Raw genomic sequence first — 13756 nt, forward strand, 5'->3', positions numbered from 1 at the left:
TTCCTCTGGCTGCTACCAATCTGAAGAAGCTGGAACCGCACGCAGGGACTGATGTAGGCATTTCCTGACCATGTCCCCTTTACTCTGCCAACACCCCTGCACCAACTCTAAATAAGAGGCAATAGTATTCTATACACTATCTCTACAGCAGTAGAAAATCCCTCATGCACTGAGATGATCCATCTGGGGCCAGAGACAATAGGTCTCCAGCTAGAATAAGCCAGTGATGTGGTATAAAGGATCTGGTTCATCACAGAGTATATCCAAGCTACTGCTAGCATCAGTCCTTTATTCCAGTTCACCTTAACAAATAACACTTACTCTGTACATATTGAAAAAGATACCAAGTAGAAATTTAAAATATGCTTCTGCTTGATTATAAATGCTGATCATTTCTGCTGCAGTAAAATCCTTTAGAGTGATATTAAATCATAGCATCTGAAGAGCAACTGGGGGAGGGGGAGAGAAAACTATCATCTCTGCAAATTTGCATAGCTCACTTCAAAAGTAAAATTGATAAAGTAATAGGTATGTCATAATGCAGAACTAACTTCTCTCATGCTGAGAAGTCTTTTTTTTCTTTAGCTTGTTCACCTTTCCTAACGTTTTTAACCTACTTCCAAAAATCTCTCTTGCTTGAGGAAGAGGGTATAGCTTTAGCTTGTCTGCTTTTTGTGTGTGTTATGGAAAGAAAAAGTTGACAGCTGTGGTCTGCTCCCAGTCCAGTGCTAAATGATCACAAGGTCAAATATAACACAAGACCATGTTGTGCTTGGCCTCTTTGCCTACTCCATTAATCTCCAACATAATGGCAGCACTTATCCCCAGGTAGTAGGTAAAGAGTTCTGTTCTGTGCCCCAGTGATACCAAGGTTCTAATAACTGGAGAGCCATAAAATGGCTTTTAATGGTACTTAGTGCCAGAAAACTTAGAAGTTGTTGTGCTGCCTTTATAATCACAGTTGCAAAGGTCTCAGTTACAAAGATAAAAGCTGTAGAATCAATGCAAAATGTATAATTAATACATGGAGACAAAGTAAATACTTAAAGGTACATGCACTCTTCAAAACTAACGATACATTTGAATATGGGTTGTCAGGTTTAAGGTACTGTACCAAGGTAATGCACAAGGCTTCCTTAACCCCTGGGCTGCCATAGTCATTTATGGATGCCCTCTGTGAAATCTTCCCCAATACCCACCATCCCTGATCTGCTTGCTAAGACAGACAAATACAACCTTTTGCTAGTAGCTTTGCTGCAAACTGGGGTGGGGAGAAATAGCAGACAAAACACCATTGATGTAAAAGCACGTTTTGATCTTCATGTAATTATTGGCTGAATTTCTGGCTTGTGTTATGTTTGCAGATTTATTTTCACAGTAGAGGGTGGGTGATATCTTGTCCTTGCTTGTGGAAGGTGCATAAGGGGCAGAGAGTAATTGCCATGCTTATGGTCCTTGGTCCATCTTGTTGGTGCAAAGCAGAATGACTTTAGGTGGGCTGGGAACACAGGCTGTTGGACAAACTTAGCTTCTATAGTGAAAAAGTGCAGTGTGCAGCCTGGTTAACATGTGCTGTTGACTACAGAACTTGTGCTGATTAGACAGTGGGGTGATGGAGAAGCTAATCATACCCTTTATGGTCATTGGGGTCAGCAGGTAGCTGAGGAGCTTTGTTGAGGTGCTTCTCAGTGCTGTGCTGCTGATTGGCAGCATTTGGGAGAGGGAGGGGAGAAGCTTCCTACTTCTTCTCTCACACCCCCAGGGCAGGATTTGGTTGTTTCTATGAATGTATATGTTGTATCATGGTAGCCCCAGTCAGGGATTAGAGCCCCACTGTGTTAGTTACTGGAAGATACATATCAGAGACCTAGCCATCCCCAAAGAGCTTAGCTTTCAGATCCTGTCTATGAGTCCATGATAATTATGCTTATTAAAATGTAACAATAGATTGTTACTATGTACGTTGATAGGAAAAGAATAAAATTAAATACATATTTTGAGTAAATCACTTCAAATAGAAGGTTGAAATTTGTAGTCGCAACTTCAGGGTTAATTGCTAGAATCTCTTTGGAACACAAATTTGATTTACTTTTCATACTTCTTTCCTCTATGCTGCTTTCCATTAGTGCTCACTGGGGAGTACCCTGCTGTGGTGTCTAAACAAGACCTCCTCCCCATCCGATCCACAATTTCCTCTTCTGTGCAATTACCGTTCATCTTTGGTCTGTGTCATCACAATTGTTGCCGGGTAACAGCTTGTGATCACTGCCATTATGATGATGTCACTGCTCTGATAGGCAGCAGGGGGAGGAGCTGGTGAAGAAATCTTTTGTCTGTACAATAAATAGATGAAAAACAGTGTTCTATGTGAAAGAGAAAAAATACAGACAAAAATATTAGGTTTGAATACGTGGCTCATCAGTGTTTGTAAAGCTTCTCAGCTGGAGCCTAGATTATTGTCAGAGCACTTAAAAATATCATCTTTGTTTTATTTTAAATACTCTTTGGAGGTGAATGAAAGGAATGGAACCTAACCAAAGGCACTGCTAGCAAGTAAGCTGCACTCACTCCTTTTCTTAAAGAAAACAAAATCTAATTGCTCATTTTTCTAAAATCCCAGGTCCAAAAGCATTGATTCTGGGCCCCTTGACATGCTTTAGTGAGAACTACATTCAAAACGAGGGCAAGAAGTGAAAGGCCTGCACTGGCACAGGTACAATTGCACTATCTCAACTATTGTTGCTCACAATTAGTATTAATAAGGCAACATGGGGTGAAGGGAGGGGGAGAGTTCCTGTGCGCTCTTTTCTCCTCAGTGGTCACTCTCGTCGGGCACTGCCAGTTAAAATTAACGTTGCACACCTAGGTAACAAATGTCTGGATCCTTAGATTGAAAGTAACGCTGTGATCCACCTGGAGGGGGTGGTGGCTGCAGCAGGAAAGATCAGGGCATTTCTTGTTGAAAGTTGTAGCTCTAGTGCATTTCTAAACATGGGAATGTGCAGACTTCTCCCTATCTTTCCCTGGTGCTGACACCTTTTCATGGTATCACCGCAAAGACTGAAGCAGCAGGTCTGTCTCTCCAACTACAATCAGGGCCGGTGCTTTCATTTAGGCGACTGGCACCCACATTATGTGGGGGGCGGCAGGCAGCTCCGGTGGAGCTGCCGCAGTCGTATCTGCGGAGGGTCTACTGGTCCCGCGGCTCCAGTGGACCTGCCGCAGGCATTTCTGCGGAGGGTCTGCTGGTCCCGCGGCTCCGGTGGACCTGCCGCAGGCATGCCTGTGGCAGCTCCACCAGAGCTGCGAGACCCGCACGCGGGGAGGCGAAATGGCCCAGCGCCTAGGGCGCCAGAAACCCTGGCGCCGGTCCTGACTACAATGCAATCAAATGATTGAAAATCTGGGCAGGCACCTGAACATAAATGTGCAGGCTAGTTTCTTAAGTATTTAAAGTGAACAAAAGCTCAATGAGGATCATGAATATGTCATCCTCTTACAGAAAGGGGACTTAAGGTGTGAAAGCAGCAGCATGGAATGCTATGTAAATCTGATTTGGGGAATAACTCTGCCTTATGGTTTGGACTATCTCTTTAGGATGTTGTTGGATTTCTATATTTCCCTCTACTTTGTTGTTCACAGAGATGGTGCTGAACCCAAGTGCGAGATCCAAACACTTTGCTCCCTTCCCACTCCTTCCCCCTCCCCAAACTTCAGGGGTATTTGGTTCAGTGCAACTTTGTGTTCTAAAACCCTTTGCTCATGTGAACTCAGTATTTCAATAATAACACTTTAATAGCCCAAATTAGTACTTAGATTCTTGTATGCTTATTTTACATATGTATGGTGTGCGGGGCTTGAATGTCTTATTAAGGTGCTAATGTTTGAAAAATGGCCACTATATTTTGTCATTCACTGCAACAGAGGAAAACAAAATGATCTTTTTTATTTCCCTAAGTTATGCAAGGCAAATAGGCAAAGTCAATAGCTCTGTGACAAGCCTGGCACCCAAAGCCTTGCTTCCTTGAGTAAAGTCATGTCCATTGATGGCAGTGCTGGGACTGGATGGAAGGCTAGCTCCTGGGTAAATCAGTTGTATGAAGTCAGAACAGAAGATTGATTTATTCAGTTTGCTTCAGTTTGTGAAGTTGAATGGCAAAGCAAAAGAGAACAGCTAGTTCCAGTTACAAGAATACATACTGCAAGCGTCCATTTCAGTAACTAGATTTGTTTTACTAATGTTATCGATTTTGCTTCATGGTAATTGTAATGTGAAAATCCATGCAAAAATCTGTGTCCTTATTTCCCCATGCTTTGGTAAAAGTGATTTGATGTTTTGTACCTTGCCTTTTAAAACAGAATCCTGTAGCACCCAACTGATTGGCATGGAAGCAGACAATGCATAGCTACACTGAAAACATACAGCTAGTAGACTGAATGAGATGTCACCTGAAGAAGAGCTCAGTGTAAACTTGACAGCTGAGCTCTTTCACCAGCTGAAGTTAGTCCAGAAAATATATTATCTTACCCACCTTGTCTGACCGTGTGATCAAGGCAGGAAATGTAAATTCTAATTACTGCATTTCTATCACAATGAATAACCATCTGTGGTACAAACATTGTGATCTGTGATAGCTAAGAAGGGGGATTATCCATTAACTTGTGATAACACTTAAGTTCAAGCAAAATCTGTGATAGAAAAAAAAATAGCCTACATCCAAGAATTTGTACTTTACAGAGGGGATAAAACAACAAATGAAATGCTGAAATGAGGATAATAGCCCCTGAAAGCTTACTGGGATTGTTACTATTGACTGAACTGTGCTATTATCTACCAGCAGAATTTGTTCTTAATGTAGTCCTCATTTCTTGTTTAATTCCATTGAAGCATCTTAGTTGTAGGTTTAGAAATTCAATGCAACCACACCATTCCAACTGTTTACATGCTCCTAGGAGTCAAATGCTTCATGAGGCTAAATCCCATTCACTGGGATCCCAAGAAACCTAGTTATTTTGTAGAATTTGCTTATTTTTTAGCATTTTAATTTCACATTTTTAATGCACATTTTATTTCTCTGAAAAAACACCCTCCTCTCAGTGCTAGATGTAATCTTGTAACCTAATGCTATTTTTATTCTCTTTTTCTTTTGAACTAGAAGCTTTAGGCATAAAATAAAGACAAACTTGAAATTTTGCAGTGAGTGGCAAAAGAAAAAAAAATAAAAACTATTGCTCTCCATAACATGCTGTACCTTTAAGCCAGGAGCCTTGAGGTCTAGACAAGGGAGACTATTTGCAAAACAAATTGCAACTGCAGATCTCAGACTTAATAAAGTGGTAGCCTTGAGGTCATTTTTTGAGGATGGAGACAGAAAGGAATGCAAACTAGTGATAGGGACACAACCTCTTCTCCATGTCAAAGGAATGCAGTTACTGCTTATTACAAAATGTCAAGACAATTGCTTAGTGCTCTGCTTGCTCTAAAGCCATTCTACAACCATTTCATGTTAGCGGTGATCTCTTTCAGAGACAGTGAGACTGGTTTGCTCTACTCTGGTAACTTGTTGCTGTACTTTAGGTTAAGTCAGGGTTTCTCAAACAGGGGTTGTCACTTGGATAAGGAAAGCCCCTGGCGAGCCGGGCCGTTGTGTTTACCTGCCCTGTCTGCAGGTCCGGCCGATTTCTGGCTCCCAGAATGATGTTCACTTTTTTGCAGCAGTATTATACTGTTGACTCATATTTAGGGCTAATCTACACTGGCCTCCGCTTCCAGCAGCTCCCATTGGCCTGGAGCAATGATCCACCAGTGGGAGCCGCAATCAGCCTGACCTGCAAACAGGGCAGGTAAACAGACCGGCCTGGCCTGCCAGGGGCTTTCCCTAAACAAGCGGTGACCCCTGTTTGAGAAACTCGGGTCTAAGAGGCAGTATTTCCCATCTTGCAAGCACAGAGTCTGAGTGTAGCAAAAAGGTTTTAATAAAAGGAGGGAAATAATGTGGCATTAATTTGGGGAAACACCGCAAATAGGGTTTATAAACATAAACCATGATCAAAAGACTGACCACGAAGTAAGTTTGGCAGCGTCCTTTCCCTCCTTCCCCTTTTTTTCCCCTCTTAAGTCCAGTAACCCAAAAGTCTCTTTAACATGCCCATCCCTTCTCTGCACCCCTCTCATGGTCACTGTCCTTGGACAGTGCAGACCCAGAGTTCAGAGATGAATCTGCAGAGTTCACTTCCTGGGTGGATGGAGACAAGGGGGTAAGGAAGCATCTTATTTGCTCCACTGCTTGGCCACTCACTTGCTGCCCTTCTCTGCGGGGCCCTGATGGCAGCTTACCACACCTCCCCACTAGCTGCCCTGCTGGCTCTCAGTGATTTCAGTTGTTAGTAGGGGAGCCTCACTGCTGATGCACACTGGGTGATCTCTTGCATCAGAGCCACTGTCCCAAAGCAGGTTTAATATTTAGACCTAGGTATCAGTGATTTCAGCTCTGCAGCTTTTAATAAGATTCTCAATTGAGTCTAAATTAGCTCTGTTATTACACAATGGAGAGAGACAGAGTCAAATGTATTTGGGGTCCTTAGGCAAGGCCCACAACATCAGGTACTAGTACCTGTCCCCATCCTCTGTCAACTCACTAGTCTTTGGAACCCATGACCCCTGCCTACTGAGTGCTGTTTAGTTGAGGATGAGTCCCTCGATGAGGAAATGTCAAGTACAGTTCTGCTGCCCTTGATTTGCACAACAAACATAACAACCCTTTATTACTCCTGCCCCAATAACAAGGAGATTGAGGATTCCACACCAGCCAAAAATGACCAGTTGGGCAAGCAACCCATCATATTGAGCACCTAGGCAGGGTGGGTGTGTCCATGCAAATGAGATCAGCTTCTGAAGTAATTTTCTACATCTCACTACTAGTTGTCAAGGGAGAACTCATTCAGACTGCTTACAATTGTTATGTGAAGTAGTAGTATGCATTAATACTGTTATTGGGAGATGAAGGGATACCATTACAGACCTGGCTGAAAATTCCAGACTGCAATTAGTGACTTGTGGGAATGTTGAATTTAATTAGAAATCTCACAGAATGATACAACGACTCTTAAATTCCCATCAGTTATCAACACTTAATACATGGCCTATCTTTGACTTTATTTTTGATTCCAACACAAACAAGAGTGCCTGTACCAAGCTAGCAGTTCCCTTGATATATAATTAAATGCAATCCAACAAAGATACAGAGAGTGGTAGCAAACCAACAACCGTACTCCCTTACAAAGGTGCCAGTGAGAAAACCCTAATCACCTGCAAACAAAACCTCTATTTTTATCCCCAGACAAACACTTCCACCCCAGATGTTTGCCCCTATAGGCTTTGTAGCAGGCCTAAAGTTCAACACAACTGGCAAAGTGGATTCCAAAGACAGATTCATTTCAGATATTGTTTACAATATGCAAAGGGAACAATATTAACTCCAGTATTCCTTAAAAAAAGGAAAACATCTGCTATAGCATGTACAGAAAAATGGTGTTTGCTGCTGCTATCTAGTGAAGATACAGGAGGTGGAGATTGACCTAATACCTGTCTTGCAGGATTGTTGTGGTGCTTAATTAATATCCACATAGTGTCATAGGGTCATGGTGCTTTGAGATCTTTGGCTGATAAGCATTGATGTGCAGATGTTAAAAAGCATGCAAAATGGGAGGGTTTGGATTGGTGGCACATCGTTATTCCACTCGGTATTTTTAAAGACATTACATCATTTAATTGCAAATTGTTAATTTACTTTATACAATGCAGAAGTTCCATAGGTGTGTGGTGGCAGTTACAGTCTATTTTCTAAATACATCCTGCTTTCTAAATACATCCTGAGCCATAACTGAGCTAGAGCATTGCATCCAGGTTCATGTGTAAAGTTGACCCTCTATGGGTGGGTCCCCCATTAGTATGGAAGGGGAAGTGCTTTCTCCACAGCAGTGTTTCCTAATCCCCTTCTGTCCATGGGTTGTGGATGCCCCTTCATTGGGACTATCATAAGCCTCTGTCCCAAATCTGGACCTTAGCGTCCAAAATCTGGGTGCTTAGCATGAACCTCCAAGCTTAATTACCAGCTTGGATCTTATCTCTCTGCCACGAACCAGGAATCAGTGCCTGGTACACTTGAGCCCCCCAAAACCTTCCCTGGGGAACCCCCAAGACTCAGATGCTTTGAGTCTCCAACAAAGGGAAATAAACCACTTCCCTTCCTCCTCCCTCTCCCACCCAGACTTTCCTCTCTGGGCTAACCTGAGAGTATTGATGCAATCTCTTTACATCACAATACCAAGAAGCATGTCTCCTTTATTCCACAAAGAGACAAACCCCAAATACAAGGAAACAGAGATGATCCTATCTCTTCCCCCTCCCACCAACTCCCTGGTCTGCAGAGCTACCTCCGTAGATCTAACACAAAGAGAATTCCTCCCCTTGTTCTTAACCTAGCCAGAGAGAAAACTCAAACAAGTCTTACAAAGAAAACTTATATAAAAAAAAAAAGAAAGAAGACATAAGAAATATAACTCTGCATCAGATGACAATACAGGGCTATTGTATATAAGAAAATATGATAACAGTCTGATCCAAAAAGATATCCAATTGAAACATTCCAGCAAGTTACACACATGTAAATACCCCAAAACAACAAAAGCCTATATTGTTTTTCTACCTGTACTTACAATTGACACAGAAGATTACGAAGAAGAAGAAGCTTCTCATAGCTGAGAGACAGACAAAAGACCCAGAGCCCAAAACTTCCCTCCCTGACTTTGAAAATCCGGTTCTTCTGATTGGTCCTCTGGTCAAGTGTTTGTTCCCTTTGTTAATCCTTACAGGTAAAAGAAACATTAACCCTTAGCTATCTGTTTATGACAGGGACACTGCAAAATTGGAGTCCTTATGCAGGGCTAGAGAGGAACTGGAAACTGATAGCTTATGTGGTGTCCACCCCTGCAGGCTGGTTGGAAATCTAAGAGGAAGTTAATATGTCTGCACTCTGTAAATCCCCTCGGGATCACCTCCATGAATGCTCCTGAGTGTCCCCGCCAGCAGGTATAGGGGATTTTGGGGAGCAATTACCACACAGGTGGGGCCAATTAATTCTTTATTAAAGGAAAAAGAAGTGGTGAATTTAACAGTAAAATACAAAGGGATGGGTGTATAGGGTGTTACAATAAGACATGATGGGGGGTTCTTCTTGAACAGTGTGGGAGTTCTAACAGTGGCTACAGTAATGGGGTTCAGCACAATGGGATACAGTACAGTCAATAAGCAACTCAACTTATATAGAACAATTCTAGATACAGTGTGAAGTGCAAAATGTACAAAAAGAAATGCAAAATAAAATGCTAGCTAATATAAAAATGGCTAACAATCTTGGATAGAATGTATTAAGTGGTGGTGGCCTTATATACAATGTAACAAATGTATTAATGTAAATACAAGTATATCAGCAATATGGGTGATAAGTGAATTATGCAATGTAGAAAATTACTGACTTAATTTGCTGTGATAGCAAGAGTGTACCTAAAAGCTGGGTCAAGGAAAAGGAGTGGGGTGGGGGGTGAATGATAGTGGCAACTGATAGAGGAGAGTGGGCTGGAAGCAGCGAGACACTTGAAGCCCTGCAAGGTAGGACAACCGGCTAGAGAGAGGTTTAAGCAAACGGGGAGAGTATGAGCGGGTAAAAACAGACAAATTATACAGGGGGAGAAACAGCAAGGAGTTTGGGAAGTTCGTGGCAGCAAGGAGTGTAACAGAGAGACAGAGAGAAGCACACGGGGCGGGATTGGAGTGGAGGAAAAACAGACAAAGTTATACCGAGGCGAGAAGCAGTAAAAACCTTATCTACTTAACCAACAACTAGGCAAAACAACAAATATCACATTCTAAGCAAACTATAACAACAACATATACGGAGCAACAGAACAGCAAACTATAACAAGGCAGGTGAAACTCAAGCTTTACACTCTATAGGACACAAAGACAAGGCAGGTGAAACTACAAGCTCTATAATCTTAACAAAACTATAGACTTATTAAACAAAGAAACAAAACCTATGGTGCACCTTATTATGGGGAAGTTACAGAGGGGCAGAGTGGTATGCCCAGGGATGGTGGCTGCAGCAGTGGATACAGCTGCAAGCAGAGAGCCCCGAGGCAAAGCCCACAGGAGCAGAGCTTAGCAGCGGCACAAACTTATTTTTAGCAGCAAAGTGCTGCGGAGTTTAGGAGAGGTTTAAAGACACAGACCAAGGTTTAGCGGAGTCTGTGTGCTGGGAGACAGAGCCAGCAGCTAAAATAATAAAATAAAAGAACAGAGAGTTCACAGAGAGATTCTTACCAGCCCCAAAGGAAGCAGCAGAGGTAAAAGCAGAAAAAATCAGAAGGCTAGGTAGGGTCTCAATAATCAGGAGATCTCTCAGGCAGCAATTCGTTCTTCGTGGGTGGTTTTTTCAAAAACGGGGTATGCTCAAAAATAAACAACGAGAGAAAGGACCCGCCAGAACCCTGGCTGATCAGACCAGGCAGCAATGCAGAAACCTTTCGATCTTAGTTTTAAAAATGTCTGTTTAAAGGCAAACTCAGGCGGTTTCCGCCAGTACTTTTTGATTGCTCCTCTTGATACAAGGAGGAGAGAGCAGGGAAACTGTAGGTGAGCACAGAGACATGTCTGGCAGAGTCCTGTGCATAGATGACTCAAAAGCACATGAGGCCTATGACTCATGCCAAGATCTTAAAAACACAATAGGTCTTGCAGCCTCCGACATGCCTACCCTACACCGAGCCCAGTTACACAAGGTGATAACAGGACTAACCCTTTGAACAGGGCAGTGGTCCCACTTAGCACAAGTGGCCATCCCTTTGAGAAGGGCAATGGCTCTTGGTAAACAACTTAACAGCCAGGGAAGGGGCAGCCACAGGAGGAGAACAAAATGGAGTATGGGGACAGCTGTAAGAAAAAAAAATGGAATGGGGGATAGCTGTAACAGACACTGAGCAGTTCCATGGAGACACATCTGATGGCAGCACATCTCCAGCAGCAGCTTTGCTGCTAAATTAAAAGGGGGCCCGAAGGATGGGAAATTGTCTATTCAGTTGGCTCTTACCTATGGACTCTCATGATCTATGGAGTTTGGGATGCTATTTATTTTTAGCTGTCACTTCACCTTTTTATGTAAGAAAGGACTAGGGATCAGTGATCTCCCTCCCTAAACTTTCATCTGTTTCTGGAATTCAACCATTTTATGGTGCTGCTCTATAGATTTCTTTTGGATACTAGTTTCTAGCTAGGACTTCTATCAGAAATGCTCAACACTATTAGTGATGCTGTCACAGCATTTGCAGCTGGAACAAGAAGCAGATGTCTAGGACATCTCTCCAAACAGCTTCTGTTTTTAAGATTTGCAGCATCAAAGTTTAACTTGGCTAATGTAGCATTTTGCCTCATGTCAGAAGCCAGGTGACAAATTGTCTCCTGGAGGCCTTTTGCTTGTTGTGGTGAATTTGTTGCTTTAGTGGCATAACCCTGGTGAATGGCAAAGCTTTATCTGGTGATTTGCAGGTGGGTATTCAATGATATACAATAGGTTTACCCCTTTCTGATTTGATCCTTTTAAGGCTTCACGCTAGCTGATAGCAACATTAGGGCACGGATAGTCTCCTGTTTATACAGTATGGAGAACAGGGAGATCTCTGTGTACCACTGGAATACAAATAAAGAAAGCGGCTCCACTAGCAATATTTGCTCAGTCATGTTGCACTTGCTGCTTGTTTTATAGTACATGTTAAATAAGCAATTAGTAAATAATTATATTTATCATAAAATATGTCATTAAACGTATAGCAACATGGCTGAGTTAATGTGGCTTTGATCGGTTTAGCTTTTGCATTTCCATATTTTGATGACTAAGGAACCTTATTATTGTTCATCTTAAAAACTTATCATATATAAAATGGGCCTGATCTCCCCAGTCTGGTTTGGTAACAATTTGAGATGTTAGTGAGCTTTCATTCTTTCCAAACTTCTATGTTAGCAGTCTACTGAAGTCTTTTTGTGTGTTTAACCAAAATCACTATATAGAAATAAATTGTAGCTCAAAATTTCATTTAGTAATTAGCATTTTCTAATGTTATTTTCTAACTGCAGGAGCCATGCAGTCAGCCTGTCTGACTTGCTGTGACAATTTTCAAGACTAATGAAGTCAATTACAGTGTCAGTGTAAAATATATTTGAAGTAAGGGTCTATAGATTCTGTATGAAAGTTGGTAAGCATTGATTAGATTTTGGCATTTCTTTCTACCTTAAATTCCCTTATACATTTATTCTCTGGACCCAGGAATTCAGTTCTGTGTCTGACAGCTGGGAAACTCCCATGGAAACACACTAAAGCTTGCTTAAGCGCAGTGTTACAATTGCAAAGTCATAGGAATTTTATGTTCATGTATATAGGTGAACAATAGAATGTCAACAACTGGTGCAAATTGAATAAAGGACCTAATGCAGTGTTGACATTATAAATGATGATAATAAGAATAATTAATAATAACCCTTTGCTAACAAGGTGGGAAGAAGGGTGAATAGATTTCAATCCACTTAACAGGATGAATCCTGTAGCATAGCAATTGTTTATACTATGGAAACATGTTGCACATAGAAAAATAAATCACAACAGAGAACATTTTAAAATTAATAAATAACATACAGATTCCAATCAGATCAGGGAAATGGGATAACAAGTTCCCAAAGTGTTCCAGAGTGAGAGTTTTGAAACATCAATATGATCTACAATGATGTTACAAATGTATTTGCATTCTGATTTCTGCTACCACTAATGCTGGCAACCTTCATCCACTTATCAAGTGTTCTGTGTTTCCTTTTGTTCAGATTTAGAAAAGCCTCAAATGCAGTGGATATGGAATGGAGACCAGAGCCAGTATTTAAATCCATAATAATTCTACCACAATTTTATTCTGGGTACCTGTGCGGTTTCAAGGGTGCAGAAAGGGACAGGGCTAAGTAGAAGCTGTTGTACACATGCTTACTTCAGAGCTCTGTGGATATCCAAGTGTTAAAACCAGATGGTTTAGGTGTCCATTTCAAGCTTTATCTGAGACCTATTGAAGTCACTGGTATTCTGTCCACTGTGCTCATCGCTCCAGGCCAATGGGGGCTGTGGGAAGCATATGGAGCAGTGAACCAAGGCCAGCGAGAGCCACGATCGGCTGGACCTGCGGACGTGGCAGGTAAACAAACTGGCACGGCCCTCCAGGGGCTTTCCCTGAATAAGCAGTGGACTGGCTTTGAGAACCACTGGTCTAGATAATACGTAGTACTGCCATGAGTGCAGGGGACTGGACTAGAAGATCTCTCAAGGTCCCTTCCAGTCCTACAATTCTATGATTCTATGGCTTAGGCAGGCTTAACTGCATTTCTCCGGGGGTAAGAATTTTTCACACCCCTAAGGGACATAGGTTGACCTAACTAAGTTTGTGAAGACCAGACCTTAGAAACCACTGTATATTAACCCTGGGAAGTACTGACTTGTGAATTATTGACCAATGTAGCTTGTTGCATTTACAGAGGCTGCACTCCAAAATCCTCACTCTCACTGAGTTGTAGCTCTCAGCACTGGAATGCTATCCTGTCAACAAATAGTGGGGAAAGCTGAGGAATTTGATGCCAAATAGGAATCATTGTGTCTAGGTGATGGAGAGA

Source organism: Chelonoidis abingdonii, chromosome 8, assembly GCF_003597395.2.
Source record: "Chelonoidis abingdonii isolate Lonesome George chromosome 8, CheloAbing_2.0, whole genome shotgun sequence".
In the NCBI taxonomy this organism is placed as follows: Eukaryota; Metazoa; Chordata; order Testudines; family Testudinidae; genus Chelonoidis; species Chelonoidis abingdonii.